A 21,124-nucleotide genomic window follows, 5' to 3' on the forward strand; every position below is an offset into this window, starting at 1 on the left:
TACAGATACAGGAGGTGGCCATTCAGCCCCTCGAGCCTGTTACACAGGAACAGGAGGAGGCCATTCAGCCCCTCCAGTCTGTTCTGCAGGTACAGGAGGAGTGCCATTCAGCCCAACGAATCTGTTCTACAGGAACAGGAGAAGGCCATTCAGCACCTCGTGCCTGTTACACAGGAACAGGAGGAGGCCATTCAGCCCCTCAGGCCTGTGACACAAGAAGAGGAGGAGGCCATTCAGCCCCTCAGGCCTGTGACACAAGAAGAGGAGGAGGCCATTCAGCCCCTCGTACCTGTTACACAGGAACAGGAGGAGGCCATTGAGACCCTCGAGCCTATTGCACAGGAACAGGAGGCCATTCAGCCCCTCGAGCCAGTTTTTCAATTACAGGAGGTGGCCATTCAGTCCCTCGAGTCTGTTGTACAGATACAGGAGGAGGCCATTCTGCCCCTCGAGCCTGTTACACAGGAACAGGAGGAGGCTATTCAGCTCCTCCAGTCTGTTCTGCAGTTACAGGAGGAGGCCATTCAGCCCCTCGAATCTGTTCCACAGGAACAGGAGAAGGCCATTCAGCCCCTCGTGCCTGTTAGACAGGAACAGGAGGAGGCCATTCAGCCACTCAGGCCTGTGACACAAGAAGAGGAGGAGGCCATTCAGCCCCTCGAATCTGTTACACAGGAACAGGAGGAGGCCATTCAGCCCCTCGAGCCTGTAACACAGGAACAGGGGAAGGCCATTCAGCCCCTCGTGCCTGTTATACAGGAACAGGAGGATGCCATTCAGCCCCAATATCCTGTTATACAGGAACATAAAGAGGCCATTCAGCCCCTCGTGCCTGTTACAGAGGAACAGGAAGAGGCCATTCAGCCCCTCGAGCCTGCTACACAGGGACAGGAGGAGGCCATTCAGCCCCTCGAGCCTGTAACACAGGAACAGGAGGAGGCCATTCAGCCCCTCCAGTCTGTTCTACAGGTACAGGAGGAGGCCATTCAGCCCCTCAAATCTGTTCCACAGGAACAGGAGAAGGCCATTCAGCCCCTCGTGCCTGTTACACAGGAACAGGAAGAGGCCATTCAGCCCCTCGAGCCTGTTACACAGGAACTGGAGGCCATTCAGCCCCTCGAATCTGTTATACATGAACCGGAGGAGGCCATTCAGACCCTCGAGCCTATAGCACAGGAACAGGAGGAGGCCATTCAGCCCCTCCAGTCTGTTCTACAGGTACAGGAGGAGGCCATTCAGCCCCTTGAATCTGTTCTACAGGAACAGGAGTAGGCCATTCAGCCCCTCGTACCTGTTACACAGGAACAGGAGGAGGCCATTGAGACCCTCGAGCCTATTGCACAGGAACAGGAGGCCATTCAGCCCCTCGAGCCAGTTTTTACAATAACAGGAGGTGGCCATTCGGTCCCTCGAGTCTGTTGTACAGATACAGGAGGAGGCCATTCTGCCCCTCGAGCCTGTTACACAGGAACAGGAGGAGGCTATTCAGCTCCTCCAGTCTGTTCTGCAGTTACAGGAGGAGGCCATTCAGCCCCTCGAATCTGTTCCACAGGAACAGGAGAAGGCCATTCAGCCCCTCGTGCCTGTTAGACAGGAACAGGAGGAGGCCATTCAGCCACTCAGGCCTGTGACACAAGAAGAGGAGGAGGCCATTCAGCCCCTCGAATTTGTTACACAGGAACAGGAGGAGGCCATTCAGCCCCTCGAGCCTGTAACACAGGAACAGGGGAAGGCCATTCAGCCCCTCGTGCCTGTTATACAGGAACAGGAGGATGCCATTCAGCCCCTCGATCCTGTTATACAGGAACATAAAGAGGCCATTCAGCCCCTCGTGCCTGTTACAGAGGAACAGGAAGAGGCCATTCAGCCCCTCGAGCCTGCTACACAGGGACAGGAGGAGGCCATTCAGCCCATCGAGCCTGTAACACAGGAACAGGAGGAGGCCATTCAGCCCCTCCAGTCTGTTCTACAGGTACAGGAGGAGGCTATTCAGCCCCTCGAATCTGTTCCACAGGAACAGGAGAAGGCCATTCAGCCCCTCGTGCCTGTTACACAGGAACAGGAAGAGGCCATTCAGCCCCTCGAGCCTGTTACACAGAAACAGGAGTCCATTCAGCCCCTCGAATCTGTTATACAGGAACAGGAGGAGGCCATTCAGACCCACGAGCCTGTTACACAGGAACAGGAGGAGGCCATTCAGCCCCTCGAGCCGATTGCACAGGAACAGGAGGAGGCCATTCAGCCCCTCGAGTCTCTTATACAGGAACAGGAGGAGGACATTCAGCCCCTCGAGTCTGTTAGACAGGAACAGGAGGAGGCCATTCAGCTCCTCCAGTCTGTTCTACAGGAACAGGAGAAGGCCATTCAGCCCCTCGTGCCTGTTACACAGGAACAGGAGGAGGCCATTCAGCCCCTCAAGCCTGTGACACAAGAACAGGAGGAGGCCATTCAGCCCCTCGAATCTGTTATACAGGAACAGGAGAAGGCCATTCAGCCGCTCGTGCCTGTAACACAGGAACAGGAGGAGGCCATTCAGCCACTCGTGCCTGTAACACAGGAACAGGAGGAGGCCATTCAGCCCCTCGAGTCTGTTAGACAGGAACAGGAGGGAGGCCATTCAGCCTCTCGTGTCTGTTATACAGGAACAGGAGGAGACCATTCAGCCCCTCAAGTCTGTTAAACAGGAACAGGATGAGGCCATTCAGCCCCTCGAGCCTGTAACACAGGAACAGGAGGAGGCCATTCAGCCCCACGTGCCTTTTACACAGGAACAGGAGGAGGCCATTCAGCCCCTCGTGCCTGTTACACAGGAACAGGAAGAGGCCATTCAGCGCCTCGAGCCTGTTACACAGGTAATGGAGGAGGCCATTCAGCCCCTCGTGCCTGTTACACAGGGACAGGAAGAGGCCATTCAGCCCCTCGTGCCTGTTACAGAGGAACAGGAAGAGGCCATTCAGCCCCTCGAGCCTGCTACACAGGGACAGGAGGTGGCCATTCAGCCCCTCAAGCCTGTGACACAAGAACAGGAGGAGGCCATTGAGCCTCTCGAATCTGTTATACAGGAACAGGAGAAGGCCATTCAGCCCCTCGAGTCTGTTAGACAGGGACAGGAGGAGGCCATTCAGCCCCTCGAGCCTGTTACACAGGGACAGGAGGAGGCCATTCAGCCCCTCGAGCCTGTAACACAGGAACAGGAGGAGGCCATTCAGCCCCTCGAGCCTGTTGCACAGGAACAGGAGGAGGCCATTCAGCCCCTCGAGTCTCTTATACAGGAACAGGAGGAGGCCATTCAGCCCCTCGAGTCTGTTAGACAGGAACAGGAGGAGGCCATTCAGCCCCTTGAGCCTGTTACACAGGAACAGGAGGTGGCCATTCAGCCCCGCGAGCCTGTTACACAGTAACAGGAGGAGGCCATTCAGCCCCTCGAGTCTGTTGTACAGATACAGGAGGTGGCCATTCAGCCCCTCGAGCCTGTTACACAGGAACAGGAGGAGGTCATTCAGCCCCTCCAGTCTGTTCTGCAGGTACAGGAGGAGCGCCATTCAGCCCAACGAATCTGTTCTACAGGAACAGGAGAAGGCCATTCAGCACCTCGTGCCTGTTACACAGGAACAGGAGGAGGCCATTCAGCCCCTCAGGCCTGTGACACAAGAAGAGGAGGAGGCCATTCAGCCCCTCAGGCCTGTGACACAAGAACAGGAGGAGGCCATTCAGCCCCTCGAATCTGTTATACAGGAACAGGAGAAGGCCATTCAGTCCCTCGAGTCTGTTAGACAGGAACAGGAGGAGGCCATTCAGCCCCTCGAGACTGTTACACAGGAACAGGAGGAGGCCATTCAGCCTCCCGTTCCTGTAACACAGGAACAGGAGGAGGCCATTCAGCCCCTCGAGTCTGTTAGACGGGAACAGGAGGAGACCATTCAGCCCCTCATCCCTGTTGCACAGGAACAGGAAGAGGCCATTCAGCCCCTCGTGCCTGTTACACAGGAACAGGAAGAGGCCATTCAGCGCCTCGAGCCTGTTACACAGGGACAGGAGGAGGCCATTCAGACCCTCGAGTCTGTTATACAGGAACAGGAGGAGGCCATTCAGCCCCTCGAGTCAGTTATACAGGAACAGGAGAAGGCCATTCAGCCCCTCGCGCCTGTTATACAGGGACAGGAAGAGGCTATTCAGCCCCTCGTGCCTGTTACACAGGAACAGGAGGCCGTTCAGCCCCTCGTGCCTCTTATACAGGAACAGGAAGAGGCCATTCAGCCGCTCATGCCTGTTACACAGGAACAGGAAGAGGCCATTCAGCCCCTCGAGCCTGTTACACAGGAACAGGAGGCCATTCAGCCCCTCGAGCCAGTTTTTACATGAACAGGAGGAGGCCATTCAGCCCCTCGCGTCTGTTGTACAGATACAGGAGGAGGCTATTCAGCCCCTCGAGCCTGTTAAACAGGAATAGGAGGAGGCAATTCAGCCCCTCCAGGCTGTTCTACAGGTACAGGAGGAGGCCATTCAGCCCCTCGAATCTGTTCTAATGGAACAGGAGAAGGCCATTCAGCCCCTCGAGTCTGTTTTTACAGGAACAGGAGGAGGCCATTCAGCCCCTCGAGTCTGTTAGACAGGAACAGGAGGAGGCCATTCAGCCCCTCAAGTCTGTTGTACAGGTACAGAAGGAGGCCATTAAGCCCCTCGATCCTGTTATACAGGAACATAAAGAGACCATTCAGCCCCTCGTGCCTGTTACAGAGGAACAGGAGGAGGCCATTCAGCCCCTCGAACCTGTAACACAGGAACAGGAGGAGGCCATTCAGCCCCTCGAATCTGTTCTACTGGAACAGGAGAAGGCCATTCAGCCCCTCGAATCTGTTCTACAGGAACAGGAGAAGGCCATTCAGCCCCTCGTGCCTGTTACACAGGAACAGGAAGAGGCCATTCAGCCCCTCGAGCCTGTTACACAGGAACTGGAGGCCATTCAGCCCCTCGAATCTGTTATACATGAACCGGAGGAGGCTATTCAGACCCTCGAGCCTATAGCACAGGAACAGGAGGAGGCCATTCAGCCCCTCCAGTCTGTTCTACAGGTACAGGAGGAGGCCATTCAGCCCCTCGAATCTGTTCTACAGGAACAGGAGAAGGCCATTCAGCCCCTCGTGCCTGTTACACAGGAACAGGAGGAGGCCATTGAGACCCTCGAGCCTATTGCACAGGAACAGGAGGCGGCCATTCAGCCCCTCCAGTCTGTTCTACAGGTACAGGAGGAGGCCATTCAGCCCCTCGAATCTGTTCCACAGGAACAGGAGAAGGCCATTCAGCCCCTCGTGCCTGTTACACAGGAACAGGAGGAGGCCATTCAGACCCTCGAGCCTATTGCACAGGAACAGGAGGAGGCCATTCAGCCCCTCGAGTCTGTTCTACAGGTACAGGAGGAGGCCATTCAGCCCCTCGAGTCTCTTATACAGGAACAGGTGGAGGACATTCAGCCCCTCGAGTCTGTTAGACAGGAACAGGAGGAGGCCATTCAGCCCCTCGAGCCTGTTACACAGGAACAGGAGGAGGCCATTCAGCCTCTCGAGTCTGTTGTACAGATACAGGAGGAGGCCAGTCAGACCCTCGAATCTGTTCTACAGTAACAGGAGAAGGCCATTCAGCCCCTCGTGCCTGTTACATAGGAACAGGAGGAGGCCATTCAGCCCCTCGAGTCTCTTATACAGGAACAGGAAGAGGCCATTCAGCGCCTCGAGCCTGTTACACAGGTAATGGAGGAGGCCATTCAGCCCCTCGTGCCTGTTACACAGGGACAGGAAGAGGCCATTCAGCCCCTCGTGCCTGTTACAGAGGAACAGGAAGAGGCCATTCAGCCCCTCGAGCCTGCTACACAGGGACAGGAGGTGGCCATTCAGCCCCTCAGGCCTGTGACACAAGAACAGGAGGAGGCCATTTAGCCTCTCGAATCTGTTATACAGGAACAGGAGGAGGCCATTCAGCCCCTCGAGTCTGTTAGACAGGAACAGGAGGAGGCCATTCAGCCCCTTGAGCCTGTTACACAGGAACAGGAGGTGGCCATTCAGCCCCGCGAGCCTGTTACACAGTAACAGGAGGAGGCCATTCAGCCCCTCGAGTCTGTTGTACAGATACAGGAGGTGGCCATTCAGCCCCTCGAGCCTGTTACACAGGAACAGGAGGAGGCCATTCAGCCCCTCCAGTCTGTTCTGCAGGTACAGGAGGAGGCCATTCAGCCCAACGAATCTGTTCTACAGGAACAGGAGAAGGCCATTCAGCCCCTCGTGCCTGTTACACAGGAACAGGAGGAGGCCATTCAGCCCCTCAGGCCTGTGACACAAGAAGAGGAGGAGGCCATTCAGCCCCTCAGGCCTGTGACACAAGAACAGGAGGAGGCCATTCAGCCCCTCGAATCTGTTATACAGGAACTGGAGAAGGCCATTCAGTCCCTCGAGTCTGTTAGACAGGAACAGGAGGAGGCCATTCAGCCCCTCGAGCCTGTTACACAGGTACAGGAGGAGGCCATTCAGCCTCCCGTTCCTGTAACACAGGAACAGGAGGAGGCCATTCAGCCCCTCGAGTCTGTTAGACGGGAACAGGAGGAGACCATTCAGCCCCTCATCCCTGTTGCACAGGAACAGGAAGAGGCCATTCAGCCCCTCGTGCCTGTTACACAGGAACAGGAAGAGGCCATTCAGCGCCTCGAGCCTGTTACACAGGGACAGGAGGAGGCCATTCAGACCCTCGAGTCTGTTATACAGGAACAGGAGGAGGCCATTCAGCCCCTCGAGTCAGTTATACAGGAACAGGAGAAGGCCATTCAGCCCCTCGCGCCTGTTATACAGGGACAGGAAGAGGCTATTCAGCCCCTCGTGCCTGTTACACAGGAACAGGAGGCCGTTCAGCCCCTCGTGCCTCTTATACAGGAACAGGAAGAGGCCATTCAGCCGCTCATGCCTGTTACACAGGAACAGGAAGAGGCCATTCAGCCCCTCGAGCCTGTTACACAGGAACAGGAGGCCATTCAGCCCCTCGAGCCTGTTACACAGGAACAGGAGGCCATTCAGCCCCTCGAGCCAGTTTTTACATGAACAGGAGGAGGCCATTCAGCCCCTCGCGTCTGTTGTACAGATACAGGAGGAGGCAATTCAGCCCCTCCAGGCTGTTCTACAGGTACAGGAGGAGGCCATTCAGCCCCTCGAATCTGTTCTAATGGAACAGGAGAAGGCCATTCAGCCCCTCGAGTCTGTTAGACAGCAACAGAAGGAGGCCATTCAGCCCCTCGAGCCTGTTTTTACAGGAACAGGAGGAGGCCATTCAGCCCCTCGAGTCTGTTAGACAGGAACAGGAGGAGGCCATTCAGCCCCTCAAGTCTGTTGTACAGGTACAGAAGGAGGCCATTAAGCCCCTCGATCCTGTTATACAGGAACATAAAGAGACCATTCAGCCCCTCGTGCCTGTTACAGAGGAACAGGAGGAGGCCATTCAGCCCCTCGAACCTGTAACACAGGAACAGGAGGAGGCCATTCAGCCCCTCGAATCTGTTCTACAGGAACAGGAGAAGGCTATTCAGCCCCTCGAATCTGTTCCACAGGAACAGGAGAAGGCCATTCAGCCCCTCGTGCCTGTTACACAGGAACAGGAAGAGGCCATTCAGCCCCTCGAGCCTGTTACACAGGAACTGGAGGCCATTCAGCCCCTCGAATCTGTTATACATGAACCGGAGGAGGCCATTCAGACCCTCGAGCCGATAGCACAGGAACAGGAGGAGGCCATTCAGCCCCTCCAGTCTGTTCTACAAGTACAGGAGGAGGCCATTCAGCCCCTCGAATCTGTTCTACAGGAACATGAGAAGGCCATTCAGCCCCTCGTGCCTGTTACACAGGAACAGGAGGAGGCCATTGAGACCCTCGAGCCTATTGCACAGGAACAGGAGGCGGCCATTCAGCCCCTCCAGTCTGTTCTACAGGAACAGGAGGAGGCCATTCAGCCCCTCGAATCTGTTCTACAGGAACAGGAGAAGGCCATTCAGCCCCTCGTGCCTATTGCACAGGAACAGGAGGAGGCCATTCAGCCCCTCGAGTCTGTTCTACAGGTACAGGAGGAGGCCATTCAGCGCCTCGAGCCTGTTACACAGGTAATGGAGGAGGCCATTCAGCCCCTCGTGCCTGTTACACAGGGACAGGAAGAGGCCATTCAGCCCCTCGTGCCTGTTACAGAGGAACAGGAAGAGGCCATTCAGCCCCTCGAGCCTGCTACACAGGGACAGGAGGTGGCCATTCAGCCCCTCAGGCCTGTGACACAAGAACAGGAGGAGGCCATTGAGCCTCTCGAATCTGTTATACAGGAACAGGAGAAGGCCATTCAGCCCCTCGAGTCTGTTAGACAGGGACAGGAGGAGGCCATTCAGCCCCTCGAGCCTGTTACACAGGGACAGGAGGAGGCCATTCAGCCCCTCGAGCCTGTAACACAGGAACAGGAGGAGGCCATTCAGCCCCTCGAGCCTGTTGCACAGGAACAGGAGGAGGCCATTCAGCCCCTCGAGTCTCTTATACAGGAACAGGAGGAGGCCATTCAGCCCCTCGAGTCTGTTAGACAGGAACAGGAGGAGGCCATTCAGCCCCTTGAGCCTGTTACACAGGAACAGGAGGTGGCCATTCAGCCCCGCGAGCCTGTTACACAGTAACAGGAGGAGGCCATTCAGCCCCTCGAGTCTGTTGTACAGATACAGGAGGTGGCCATTCAGCCCCTCGAACCTGTTACACAGGAACAGGAGGAGGCCATTCAGCCCCTCCAGTCTGTTCTGCAGGTACAGGAGGAGCGCCATTCAGCCCAACGAATCTGTTCTACAGGAACAGGAGAAGGCCATTCAGCACCTCGTGCCTGTTACACAGGAACAGGAGGAGGCCATTCAGCCCCTCAGGCCTGTGACACAAGAAGAGGAGGAGGCCATTCAGCCCCTCAGGCCTGTGACACAAGAACAGGAGGAGGCCATTCAGCCCCTCGAATCTGTTCTACAGGAACAGGAGTAGGCCATTCAGCCCCTCGTACCTGTTACACAGGAACAGGAGGAGGCCATTGAGACCCTCGTGCCTATTGCACAGGAACAGGAGGCCATTCAGCCCCTCGAGCCAGTTTTTCAATTACAGGAGGTGGCCATTCAGTCCCTCGAGTCTGTTGTACAGATACAGGAGGAGGCCATTCTGCCCCTCGAGCCTGTTACACAGGAACAGGAGGAGGCTATTCAGCTCCTCCAGTCTGTTCTGCAGTTACAGGAGGAGGCCATTCAGCCCCTCGAATCTGTTCCACAGGAACAGGAGAAGGCCATTCAGCCCCTCGTGCCTGTTAGACAGGAACAGGAGGAGGCCATTCAGCCACTCAGGCCTGTGACACAAGAAGAGGAGGAGGCCATTCAGCCCCTCGAATCTGTTACACAGGAACAGGAGGAGGCCATTCAGCCCCTCGAGCCTGTAACACAGGAACAGGGGAAGGCCATTCAGCCCCTCGTGCCTGTTATACAGGAACAGGAGGATGCCATTCAGCCCCAATATCCTGTTATACAGGAACATAAAGAGGCCATTCAGCCCCTCGTGCCTGTTACAGAGGAACAGGAAGAGGCCATTCAGCCCCTCGAGCCTGCTACACAGGGACAGGAGGAGGCCATTCAGCCCCTCGAGCCTGTAACACAGGAACAGGAGGAGGCCATTCAGCCCCTCCAGTCTGTTCTACAGGTACAGGAGGAGGCCATTCAGCCCCTCAAATCTGTTCCACAGGAACAGGAGAAGGCCATTCAGCCCCTCGTGCCTGTTACACAGGAACAGGAAGAGGCCATTCAGCCCCTCGAGCCTGTTACACAGGAACTGGAGGCCATTCAGCCCCTCGAATCTGTTATACATGAACCGGAGGAGGCCATTCAGACCCTCGAGCCTATAGCACAGGAACAGGAGGAGGCCATTCAGCCCCTCCAGTCTGTTCTACAGGTACAGGAGGAGGCCATTCAGCCCCTTGAATCTGTTCTACAGGAACAGGAGTAGGCCATTCAGCCCCTCGTACCTGTTACACAGGAACAGGAGGAGGCCATTGAGACCCTCGAGCCTATTGCACAGGAACAGGAGGCCATTCAGCCCCTCGAGCCAGTTTTTACAATAACAGGAGGTGGCCATTCGGTCCCTCGAGTCTGTTGTACAGATACAGGAGGAGGCCATTCTGCCCCTCGAGCCTGTTACACAGGAACAGGAGGAGGCTATTCAGCTCCTCCAGTCTGTTCTGCAGTTACAGGAGGAGGCCATTCAGCCCCTCGAATCTGTTCCACAGGAACAGGAGAAGGCCATTCAGCCCCTCGTGCCTGTTAGACAGGAACAGGAGGAGGCCATTCAGCCACTCAGGCCTGTGACACAAGAAGAGGAGGAGGCCATTCAGCCCCTCGAATCTGTTACACAGGAACAGGAGGAGGCCATTCAGCCCCTCGAGCCTGTAACACAGGAACAGGGGAAGGCCATTCAGCCCCTCGTGCCTGTTATACAGGAACAGGAGGATGCCATTCAGCCCCTCGATCCTGTTATACAGGAACATAAAGAGGCCATTCAGCCCCTCGTGCCTGTTACAGAGGAACAGGAAGAGGCCATTCAGCCCCTCGAGCCTGCTACACAGGGACAGGAGGAGGCCATTCAGCCCATCGAGCCTGTAACACAGGAACAGGAGGAGGCCATTCAGCCCCTCCAGTCTGTTCTACAGGTACAGGAGGAGGCTATTCAGCCCCTCGAATCTGTTCCACAGGAACAGGAGAAGGCCATTCAGCCCCTCGTGCCTGTTACACAGGAACAGGAAGAGGCCATTCAGCCCCTCGAGCCTGTTACACAGAAACAGGAGTCCATTCAGCCCCTCGAATCTGTTATACAGGAACAGGAGGAGGCCATTCAGACCCACGAGCCTGTTACACAGGAACAGGAGGAGGCCATTCAGCCCCTCGAGCCGATTGCACAGGAACAGGAGGAGGCCATTCAGCCCCTCGAGTCTCTTATACAGGAACAGGAGGAGGACATTCAGCCCCTCGAGTCTGTTAGACAGGAACAGGAGGAGGCCATTCAGCTCCTCCAGTCTGTTCTACAGGAACAGGAGAAGGCCATTCAGCCCCTCGTGCCTGTTACACAGGAACAGGAGGAGGCCATTCAGCCCCTCAAGCCTGTGACACAAGAACAGGAGGAGGCCATTCAGCCCCTCGAATCTGTTATACAGGAACAGGAGAAGGCCATTCAGCCGCTCGTGCCTGTAACACAGGAACAGGAGGAGGCCATTCAGCCACTCGTGCCTGTAACACAGGAACAGGAGGAGGCCATTCAGCCCCTCGAGTCTGTTAGACAGGAACAGGAGGGAGGCCATTCAGCCTCTCGTGTCTGTTATACAGGAACAGGAGGAGACCATTCAGCCCCTCAGGTCTGTTAAACAGGAACAGGATGAGGCCATTCAGCCCCTCGAGCCTGTAACACAGGAACAGGAGGAGGCCATTCAGCCCCACGTGCCTTTTACACAGGAACAGGAGGAGGCCATTCAGCCCCTCGTGCCTGTTACACAGGAACAGGAAGAGGCCATTCAGCGCCTCGAGCCTGTTACACAGGTAATGGAGGAGGCCATTCAGCCCCTCGTGCCTGTTACACAGGGACAGGAAGAGGCCATTCAGCCCCTCGTGCCTGTTACAGAGGAACAGGAAGAGGCCATTCAGCCCCTCGAGCCTGCTACACAGGGACAGGAGGTGGCCATTCAGCCCCTCAAGCCTGTGACACAAGAACAGGAGGAGGCCATTGAGCCTCTCGAATCTGTTATACAGGAACAGGAGAAGGCCATTCAGCCCCTCGAGTCTGTTAGACAGGGACAGGAGGAGGCCATTCAGCCCCTCGAGCCTGTTACACAGGGACAGGAGGAGGCCATTCAGCCCCTCGAGCCTGTAACACAGGAACAGGAGGAGGCCATTCAGCCCCTCGAGCCTGTTGCACAGGAACAGGAGGAGGCCATTCAGCCCCTCGAGTCTCTTATACAGGAACAGGAGGAGGCCATTCAGCCCCTCGAGTCTGTTAGACAGGAACAGGAGGAGGCCATTCAGCCCCTTGAGCCTGTTACACAGGAACAGGAGGTGGCCATTCAGCCCCGCGAGCCTGTTACACAGTAACAGGAGGAGGCCATTCAGCCCCTCGAGTCTGTTGTACAGATACAGGAGGTGGCCATTCAGCCCCTCGAGCCTGTTACACAGGTACAGGAGGAGCGCCATTCAGCCCAACGAATCTGTTCTACAGGAACAGGAGAAGGCCATTCAGCACCTCGTGCCTGTTACACAGGAACAGGAGGAGGCCATTCAGCCCCTCAGGCCTGTGACACAAGAAGAGGAGGAGGCCATTCAGCCCCTCAGGCCTGTGACACAAGAACAGGAGGAGGCCATTCAGCCCCTCGAATCTGTTATACAGGAACAGGAGAAGGCCATTCAGTCCCTCGAGTCTGTTAGACAGGAACAGGAGGAGGCCATTCAGCCCCTCGAGACTGTTACACAGGAACAGGAGGAGGCCATTCAGCCTCCCGTTCCTGTAACACAGGAACAGGAGGAGGCCATTCAGCCCCTCGAGTCTGTTAGACGGGAACAGGAGGAGACCATTCAGCCCCTCATCCCTGTTGCACAGGAACAGGAAGAGGCCATTCAGCCCCTCGTGCCTGTTACACAGGAACAGGAAGAGGCCATTCAGCGCCTCGAGCCTGTTACACAGGGACAGGAGGAGGCCATTCAGACCCTCGAGTCTGTTATACAGGAACAGGAGGAGGCCATTCAGCCCCTCGAGTCAGTTATACAGGAACAGGAGAAGGCCATTCAGCCCCTCGCGCCTGTTATACAGGGACAGGAAGAGGCTATTCAGCCCCTCGTGCCTGTTACACAGGAACAGGAGGCCGTTCAGCCCCTCGTGCCTCTTATACAGGAACAGGAAGAGGCCATTCAGCCGCTCATGCCTGTTACACAGGAACAGGAAGAGGCCATTCAGCCCCTCGAGCCTGTTACACAGGAACAGGAGGCCATTCAGCCCCTCGAGCCAGTTTTTACATGAACAGGAGGAGGCCATTCAGCCCCTCGCGTCTGTTGTACAGATACAGGAGGAGGCTATTCAGCCCCTCGAGCCTGTTAAACAGGAATAGGAGGAGGCAATTCAGCCCCTCCAGGCTGTTCTACAGGTACAGGAGGAGGCCATTCAGCCCCTCGAATCTGTTCTAATGGAACAGGAGAAGGCCATTCAGCCCCTCGAGTCTGTTAGACAGGAACAGGAGGAGGCCATTCAGCCCCTCAAGTCTGTTGTACAGGTACAGAAGGAGGCCATTAAGCCCCTCGATCCTGTTATACAGGAACATAAAGAGACCATTCAGCCCCTCGTGCCTGTTACAGAGGAACAGGAGGAGGCCATTCAGCCCCTCGAACCTGTAACACAGGAACAGGAGGAGGCCATTCAGCCCCTCGAATCTGTTCTACTGGAACAGGAGAAGGCCATTCAGCCCCTCGAATCTGTTCTACAGGAACAGGAGAAGGCCATTCAGCCCCTCGTGCCTGTTACACAGGAACAGGAAGAGGCCATTCAGCCCCTCGAGCCTGTTACACAGGAACTGGAGGCCATTCAGCCCCTCGAATCTGTTATACATGAACCGGAGGAGGCTATTCAGACCCTCGAGCCTATAGCACAGGAACAGGAGGAAGCCATTCAGCCCCTCCAGTCTGTTCTACAGGTACAGGAGGAGGCCATTCAGCCCCTCGAATCTGTTCTACAGGAACAGGAGAAGGCCATTCAGCCCCTCGTGCCTGTTACACAGGAACAGGAGGAGGCCATTGAGACCCTCGAGCCTATTGCACAGGAACAGGAGGCGGCCATTCAGCCCCTCCAGTCTGTTCTACAGGTACAGGAGGAGGCCATTCAGCCCCTCGAATCTGTTCCACAGGAACAGGAGAAGGCCATTCAGCCCCTCGTGCCTGTTACACAGGAACAGGAGGAGGCCATTCAGACCCTCGAGCCTATTGCACAGGAACAGGAGGAGGCCATTCAGCCCCTCGAGTCTGTTCTACAGGTACAGGAGGAGGCCATTCAGCCCCTCGAGTCTCTTATACAGGAACAGGTGGAGGACATTCAGCCCCTCGAGTCTGTTAGACAGGAACAGGAGGAGGCCATTCAGCCCCTCGAGCCTGTTACACAGGAACAGGAGGAGGCCATTCAGCCTCTCGAGTCTGTTGTACAGATACAGGAGGAGGCCAGTCAGACCCTCGAATCTGTTCTACAGTAACAGGAGAAGGCCATTCAGCCCCTCGAGTCTGTTAGACGGGAACAGGAGGAGACCATTCAGCCCCTCATCCCTGTTGCACAGGAACAGGAAGAGGCCATTCAGCCCCTCGTGCCTGTTACACAGGAACAGGAAGAGGCCATTCAGCGCCTCGAGCCTGTTACACAGGGACAGGAGGAGGCCATTCAGACCCTCGAGTCTGTTATACAGGAACAGGAGGAGGCCATTCAGCCCCTCGAGTCAGTTATACAGGAACAGGAGAAGGCCATTCAGCCCCTCGCGCCTGTTATACAGGGACAGGAAGAAGCTATTCAGCCCCTCGTGCCTGTTACACAGGAACAGGAGGCCGTTCAGCCCCTCGTGCCTCTTATACAGGAACAGGAAGAGGCCATTCAGCCGCTCATGCCTGTTACACAGGAACAGGAAGAGGCCATTCAGCCCCTCGAGCCTGTTACACAGGAACAGGAGGCCATTCAGCCCCTCGAGCCTGTTACACAGGAACAGGAGGCCATTCAGCCCCTCGAGCCAGTTTTTACATGAACAGGAGGAGGCCATTCAGCCCCTCGCGTCTGTTGTACAGATACAGGAGGAGGCAATTCAGCCCCTCCAGGCTGTTCTACAGGTACAGGAGGAGGCCATTCAGCCCCTCGAATCTGTTCTAATGGAACAGGAGAAGGCCATTCAGCCCCTCGAGTCTGTTAGACAGCAACAGAAGGAGGCCATTCAGCCCCTCGAGCCTGTTTTTACAGGAACAGGAGGAGGCCATTCAGCCCCTCGAGTCTGTTAGACAGGAACAGGAGGAGGCCATTCAGCCCCTCAAGTCTGTTGTACAGGTACAGAAGGAGGCCATTAAGCCCCTCGATCCTGTTATACAGGAACATAAAGAGACCATTCAGCCCCTCGTGCCTGTTACAGAGGAACAGGAGGAGGCCATTCAGCCCCTCGAACCTGTAACACAGGAACAGGAGGAGGCCATTCAGCCCCTCGAATCTGTTCTACAGGAACAGGAGAAGGCTATTCAGCCCCTCGAATCTGTTCCACAGGAACAGGAGAAGGCCATTCAGCCCCTCGTGCCTGTTACACAGGAACAGGAAGAGGCCATTCAGCCCCTCGAGCCTGTTACACAGGAACTGGAGGCCATTCAGCCCCTCGAATCTGTTATACATGAACCGGAGGAGGCCATTCAGACCCTCGAGCCGATAGCACAGGAACAGGAGGAGGCCATTCAGCCCCTCCAGTCTGTTCTACAGGTACAGGAGGAGGCCATTCAGCCCCTCGAATCTGTTCTACAGGAACATGAGAAGGCCATTCAGCCCCTCGTGCCTGTTACACAGGAACAGGAGGAGGCCATTGAGACCCTCGAGCCTGTAACACAGGAACAGGAGGCGGCCATTCAGCCCCTCCAGTCTGTTCTACAGGAACAGGAGGAGGCCATTCAGCCCCTCGAATCTGTTCTACAGGAACAGGAGAAGGCCATTCAGCCCCTCGTGCCTGTTACACAGGAACAGGAGGAGGCCATTCAGACCCTCGAGCCTATTGCACAGGAACAGGAGGAGGCCATTCAGCCCCTCGAGTCTGTTCTACAGGTACAGGAGGAGGCCATTCAGCGCCTCGAGCCTGTTACACAGGTAATGGAGGAGGCCATTCAGCCCCTCGTGCCTGTTACACAGGGACAGGAAGAGGCCATTCAGCCCCTCGTGCCTGTTACAGAGGAACAGGAAGAGGCCATTCAGCCCCTCGAGCCTGCTACACAGGGACAGGAGGTGGCCATTCAGCCCCTCAGGCCTGTGACACAAGAACAGGAGGAGGCCATTGAGCCTCTCGAATCTGTTATACAGGAACAGGAGAAGGCCATTCAGCCCCTCGAGTCTGTTAGACAGGGACAGGAGGTGGCCATTCAGCCCCTCGAGCCTGTTACACAGGGACAGGAGGAGGCCATTCAGCCCCTCGAGCCTGTAACACAGGAACAGGAGGAGGCCATTCAGCCCCTCGAGCCTGTTGCACAGGAACAGGAGGAGGCCATTCAGCCCCTCGAGTCTCTTATACAGGAACAGGAGGAGGCCATTCAGCCCCTCGAGTCTGTTAGACAGGAACAGGAGGAGGCCATTCAGCCCCTTGAGCCTGTTACACAGGAACAGGAGGTGGCCATTCAGCCCCGCGAGCCTGTTACACAGTAACAGGAGGAGGCCATTCAGCCCCTCGAGTCTGTTGTACAGATACAGGAGGTGGCCATTCAGCCCCTCGAACCTGTTACACAGGAACAGGAGGAGGCCATTCAGCCCCTCCAGTCTGTTCTGCAGGTACAGGAGGAGCGCCATTCAGCCCAACGAATCTGTTCTACAGGAACAGGAGAAGGCCATTCAGCACCTCGTGCCTGTTACACAGGAACAGGAGGAGGCCATTCAGCCCCTCAGGCCTGTGACACAAGAAGAGGAGGAGGCCATTCAGCCCCTCAGGCCTGTGACACAAGAACAGGAGGAGGCCATTCAGCCCCTCGAATCTGTTCTACAGGAACAGGAGTAGGCCATTCAGCCCCTCGTACCTGTTACACAGGAACAGGAGGAGGCCATTGAGACCCTCGAGCCTATTGCACAGGAACAGGAGGCCATTCTGCCCCTCGAGCCTGTTACACAGGAACAGGAGGAGGCTATTCAGCTCCTCCAGTCTGTTCTGCAGTTACAGGAGGAGGCCATTCAGCCCCTCGAATCTGTTCCACAGGAACAGGAGAAGGCCATTCAGCCCCTCGTGCCTGTTAGACAGGAACAGGAGGAGGCCATTCAGCCACTCAGGCCTGTGACACAAGAAGAGGAGGAGGCCATTCAGCCCCTCGAATCTGTTACACAGGAACAGGAGGAGGCCATTCAGCCCCTCGAGCCTGTAACACAGGAACAGGGGAAGGCCATTCAGCCCCTCGTGCCTGTTATACAGGAACAGGAGGATGCCATTCAGCCCCAATATCCTGTTATACAGGAACATAAAGAGGCCATTCAGCCCCTCGTGCCTGTTACAGAGGAACAGGAAGAGGCCATTCAGCCCCTCGAGCCTGCTACACAGGGACAGGAGGAGGCCATTCAGCCCCTCGAGCCTGTAACACAGGAACAGGAGGAGGCCATTCAGCCCCTCCAGTCTGTTCTACAGGTACAGGAGGAGGCCATTCAGCCCCTCAAATCTGTTCCACAGGAACAGGAGAAGGCCATTCAGCCCCTCGTGCCTGTTACACAGGAACAGGAAGAGGCCATTCAGCCCCTCGAGCCTGTTACACAGGAACTGGAGGCCATTCAGCCCCTCGAATCTGTTATACATGAACCGGAGGAGGCCATTCAGACCCTCGAGCCTATAGCACAGGAACAGGAGGAGGCCATTCAGCCCCTCCAGTCTGTTCTACAGGTACAGGAGGAGGCCATTCAGCCCCTTGAATCTGTTCTACAGGAACAGGAGTAGGCCATTCAGCCCCTCGTACCTGTTACACAGGAACAGGAGGAGGCCATTGAGACCCTCGAGCCTATTGCACAGGAACAGGAGGCCATTCAGCCCCTCGAGCCAGTTTTTACAATAACAGGAGGTGGCCATTCGGTCCCTCGAGTCTGTTGTACAGATACAGGAGGAGGCCATTCTGCCCCTCGAGCCTGTTACACAGGAACAGGAGGAGGCTATTCAGCTCCTCCAGTCTGTTCTGCAGTTACAGGAGGAGGCCATTCAGCCCCTCGAATCTGTTCCACAGGAACAGGAGAAGGCCATTCAGCCCCTCGTGCCTGTTAGACAGGAACAGGAGGAGGCCATTCAGCCACTCAGGCCTGTGACACAAGAAGAGGAGGAGGCCATTCAGCCCCTCGAATTTGTTACACAGGAACAGGAGGAGGCCATTCAGCCCCTCGAGCCTGTAACACAGGAACAGGGGAAGGCCATTCAGCCCCTCGTGCCTGTTATACAGGAACAGGAGGATGCCATTCAGCCCCTCGATCCTGTTATACAGGAACATAAAGAGGCCATTCAGCCCCTCGTGCCTGTTACAGAGGAACAGGAAGAGGCCATTCAGCCCCTCGAGCCTGCTACACAGGGACAGGAGGAGGCCATTCAGCCCATCGAGCCTGTAACACAGGAACAGGAGGAGGCCATTCAGCCCCTCCAGTCTGTTCTACAGGTACAGGAGGAGGCTATTCAGCCCCTCGAATCTGTTCCACAGGAACAGGAGAAGGCCATTCAGCCCCTCGTGCCTGTTACACAGGAACAGGAAGAGGCCATTCAGCCCCTCGAGCCTGTTACACAGAAACAGGAGTCCATTCAGCCCCTCGAATCTGTTATACAGGAACAGGAGGAGGCCATTCAGACCCACGAGCCTGTTACACAGGAACAGGAGGAGGCCATTCAGCCCCTCGAGCCGATTGCACAGGAACAGGAGGAGGCCATTCAGCCCCTCGAGTCTCTTATACAGGAACAGGAGGAGGACATTCAGCCCCTCGAGTCTGTTAGACAGGAACAGGAGGAGGCCATTCAGCTCCTCCAGTCTGTTCTACAGGAACAGGAGAAGGCCATTCAGCCCCTCGTGCCTGTTACACAGGAACAGGAGGAGGCCATTCAGCCCCTCAAGCCTGTGACACAAGAACAGGAGGAGGCCATTCAGCCCCTCGAATCTGTTATACAGGAACAGGAGAAGGCCATTCAGCCGCTCGTGCCTGTAACACAGGAACAGGAGGAGGCCATTCAGCCACTCGTGCCTGTAACACAGGAACAGGAGGAGGCCATTCAGCCCCTCGAGTCTGTTAGACAGGAACAGGAGGGAGGCCATTCAGCCTCTCGTGTCTGTTATACAGGAACAGGAGGAGACCATTCAGCCCCTCAAGTCTGTTAAACAGGAACAGGATGAGGCCATTCAGCCCCTCGAGCCTGTAACACAGGAACAGGAGGAGGCCATTCAGCCCCACGTGCCTTTTACACAGGAACAGGAGGAGGCCATTCAGCCCCTCGTGCCTGTTACACAGGAACAGGAAGAGGCCATTCAGCGCCTCGAGCCTGTTACACAGGTAATGGAGGAGGCCATTCAGCCCCTCGTGCCTGTTACACAGGGACAGGAAGAGGCCATTCAGCCCCTCGTGCCTGTTACAGAGGAACAGGAAGAGGCCATTCAGCCCCTCGAGCCTGCTACACAGGGACAGGAGGTGGCCATTCAGCCCCTCAAGCCTGTGACACAAGAACAGGAGGAGGCCATTGAGCCTCTCGAATCTGTTATACAGGAACAGGAGAAGGCCATTCAGCCCCTCGAGTCTGTTAGACAGGGACAGGAGGAGGCCATTCAGCCCCTCGAGCCTGTTACACAGGGACAGGAGGAGGCCATTCAGCCCCTCGAGCCTGTAACACAGGAACAGGAGGAGGCCATTCAGCCCCTCGAGCCTGTTGCACAGGAACAGGAGGAGGCCATTCAGCCCCTCGAGTCTCTTATACAGGAACAGGAGGAGGCCATTCAGCCCCTCGAGTCTGTTAGACAGGAACAGGAGGAGGCCATTCAGCCCCTTGAGCCTGTTACACAGGAACAGGAGGTGGCCATTCAGCCCCGCGAGCCTGTTACACAGTAACAGGAGGAGGCCATTCAGCCCCTCGAGTCTGTTGTACAGATACAGGAGGTGGCCATTCAGCCCCTCGAGCCTGTTACACAGGAACAGGAGGAGGTCATTCAGCCCCTCCAGTCTGTTCTGCAGGTACAGGAGGAGCGCCATTCAGCCCAACGAATCTGTTCTACAGGAACAGGAGAAGGCCATTCAGCACCTCGTGCCTGTTACACAGGAACAGGAGGAGGCCATTCAGCCCCTCAGGCCTGTGACACAAGAAGAGGAGGAGGCCATTCAGCCCCTCAGGCCTGTGACACAAGAACAGGAGGAGGCCATTCAGCCCCTCGAATCTGTTATACAGGAACAGGAGAAGGCCATTCAGTCCCTCGAGTCTGTTAGACAGGAACAGGAGGAGGCCATTCAGCCCCTCGAGACTGTTACACAGGAACAGGAGGAGGCCATTCAGCCTCCCGTTCCTGTAACACAGGAACAGGAGGAGGCCATTCAGCCCCTCGAGTCTGTTAGACGGGAACAGGAGGAGACCATTCAGCCCCTCATCCCTGTTGCACAGGAACAGGAAGAGGCCATTCAGCCCCTCGTGCCTGTTACACAGGAACAGGAAGAGGCCATTCAGCGCCTCGAGCCTGTTACACAGGGACAGGAGGAGGCCATTCAGACCCTCGAGTCTGTTATACAGGAACAGGAGGAGGCCATTCAGCCCCTCGAGTCAGTTATACAGGAACAGGAGAAGGCCATTCAGCCCCTCGCGCCTGTTATACAGGGACAGGAAGAGGCTATTCAGCCCCTCGTGCCTGTTACACAGGAACAGGAGGCCGTTCAGCCCCTCGTGCCTCTTATACAGGAACAGGAAGAGGCCATTCAGCCGCTCATGCCTGTTACACAGGAACAGGAAGAGGCCATTCAGCCCCTCGAGCCTGTTACACAGGAACAGGAGGCCATTCAGCCCCTCGAGCCAGTTTTTACATGAACAGGAGGAGGCCATTCAGCCCCTCGCGTCTGTTGTACAGATACAGGAGGAGGCTATTCAGCCCCTCGAGCCTGTTAAACAGGAATAGGAGGAGGCAATTCAGCCCCTCCAGGCTGTTCTACAGGTACAGGAGGAGGCCATTCAGCCCCTCGAATCTGTTCTAATGGAACAGGAGAAGGCCATTCAGCCCCTCGAGTCTGTTTTTACAGGAACAGGAGGAGGCCATTCAGCCCCTCGAGTCTGTTAGACAGGAACAGGAGGAGGCCATTCAGCCCCTCAAGTCTGTTGTACAGGTACAGAAGGAGGC

This window comes from Heterodontus francisci, unplaced genomic scaffold (genome assembly GCF_036365525.1).
Source record: "Heterodontus francisci isolate sHetFra1 unplaced genomic scaffold, sHetFra1.hap1 HAP1_SCAFFOLD_756, whole genome shotgun sequence".
In the NCBI taxonomy this organism is placed as follows: Eukaryota; Metazoa; Chordata; class Chondrichthyes; order Heterodontiformes; family Heterodontidae; genus Heterodontus; species Heterodontus francisci.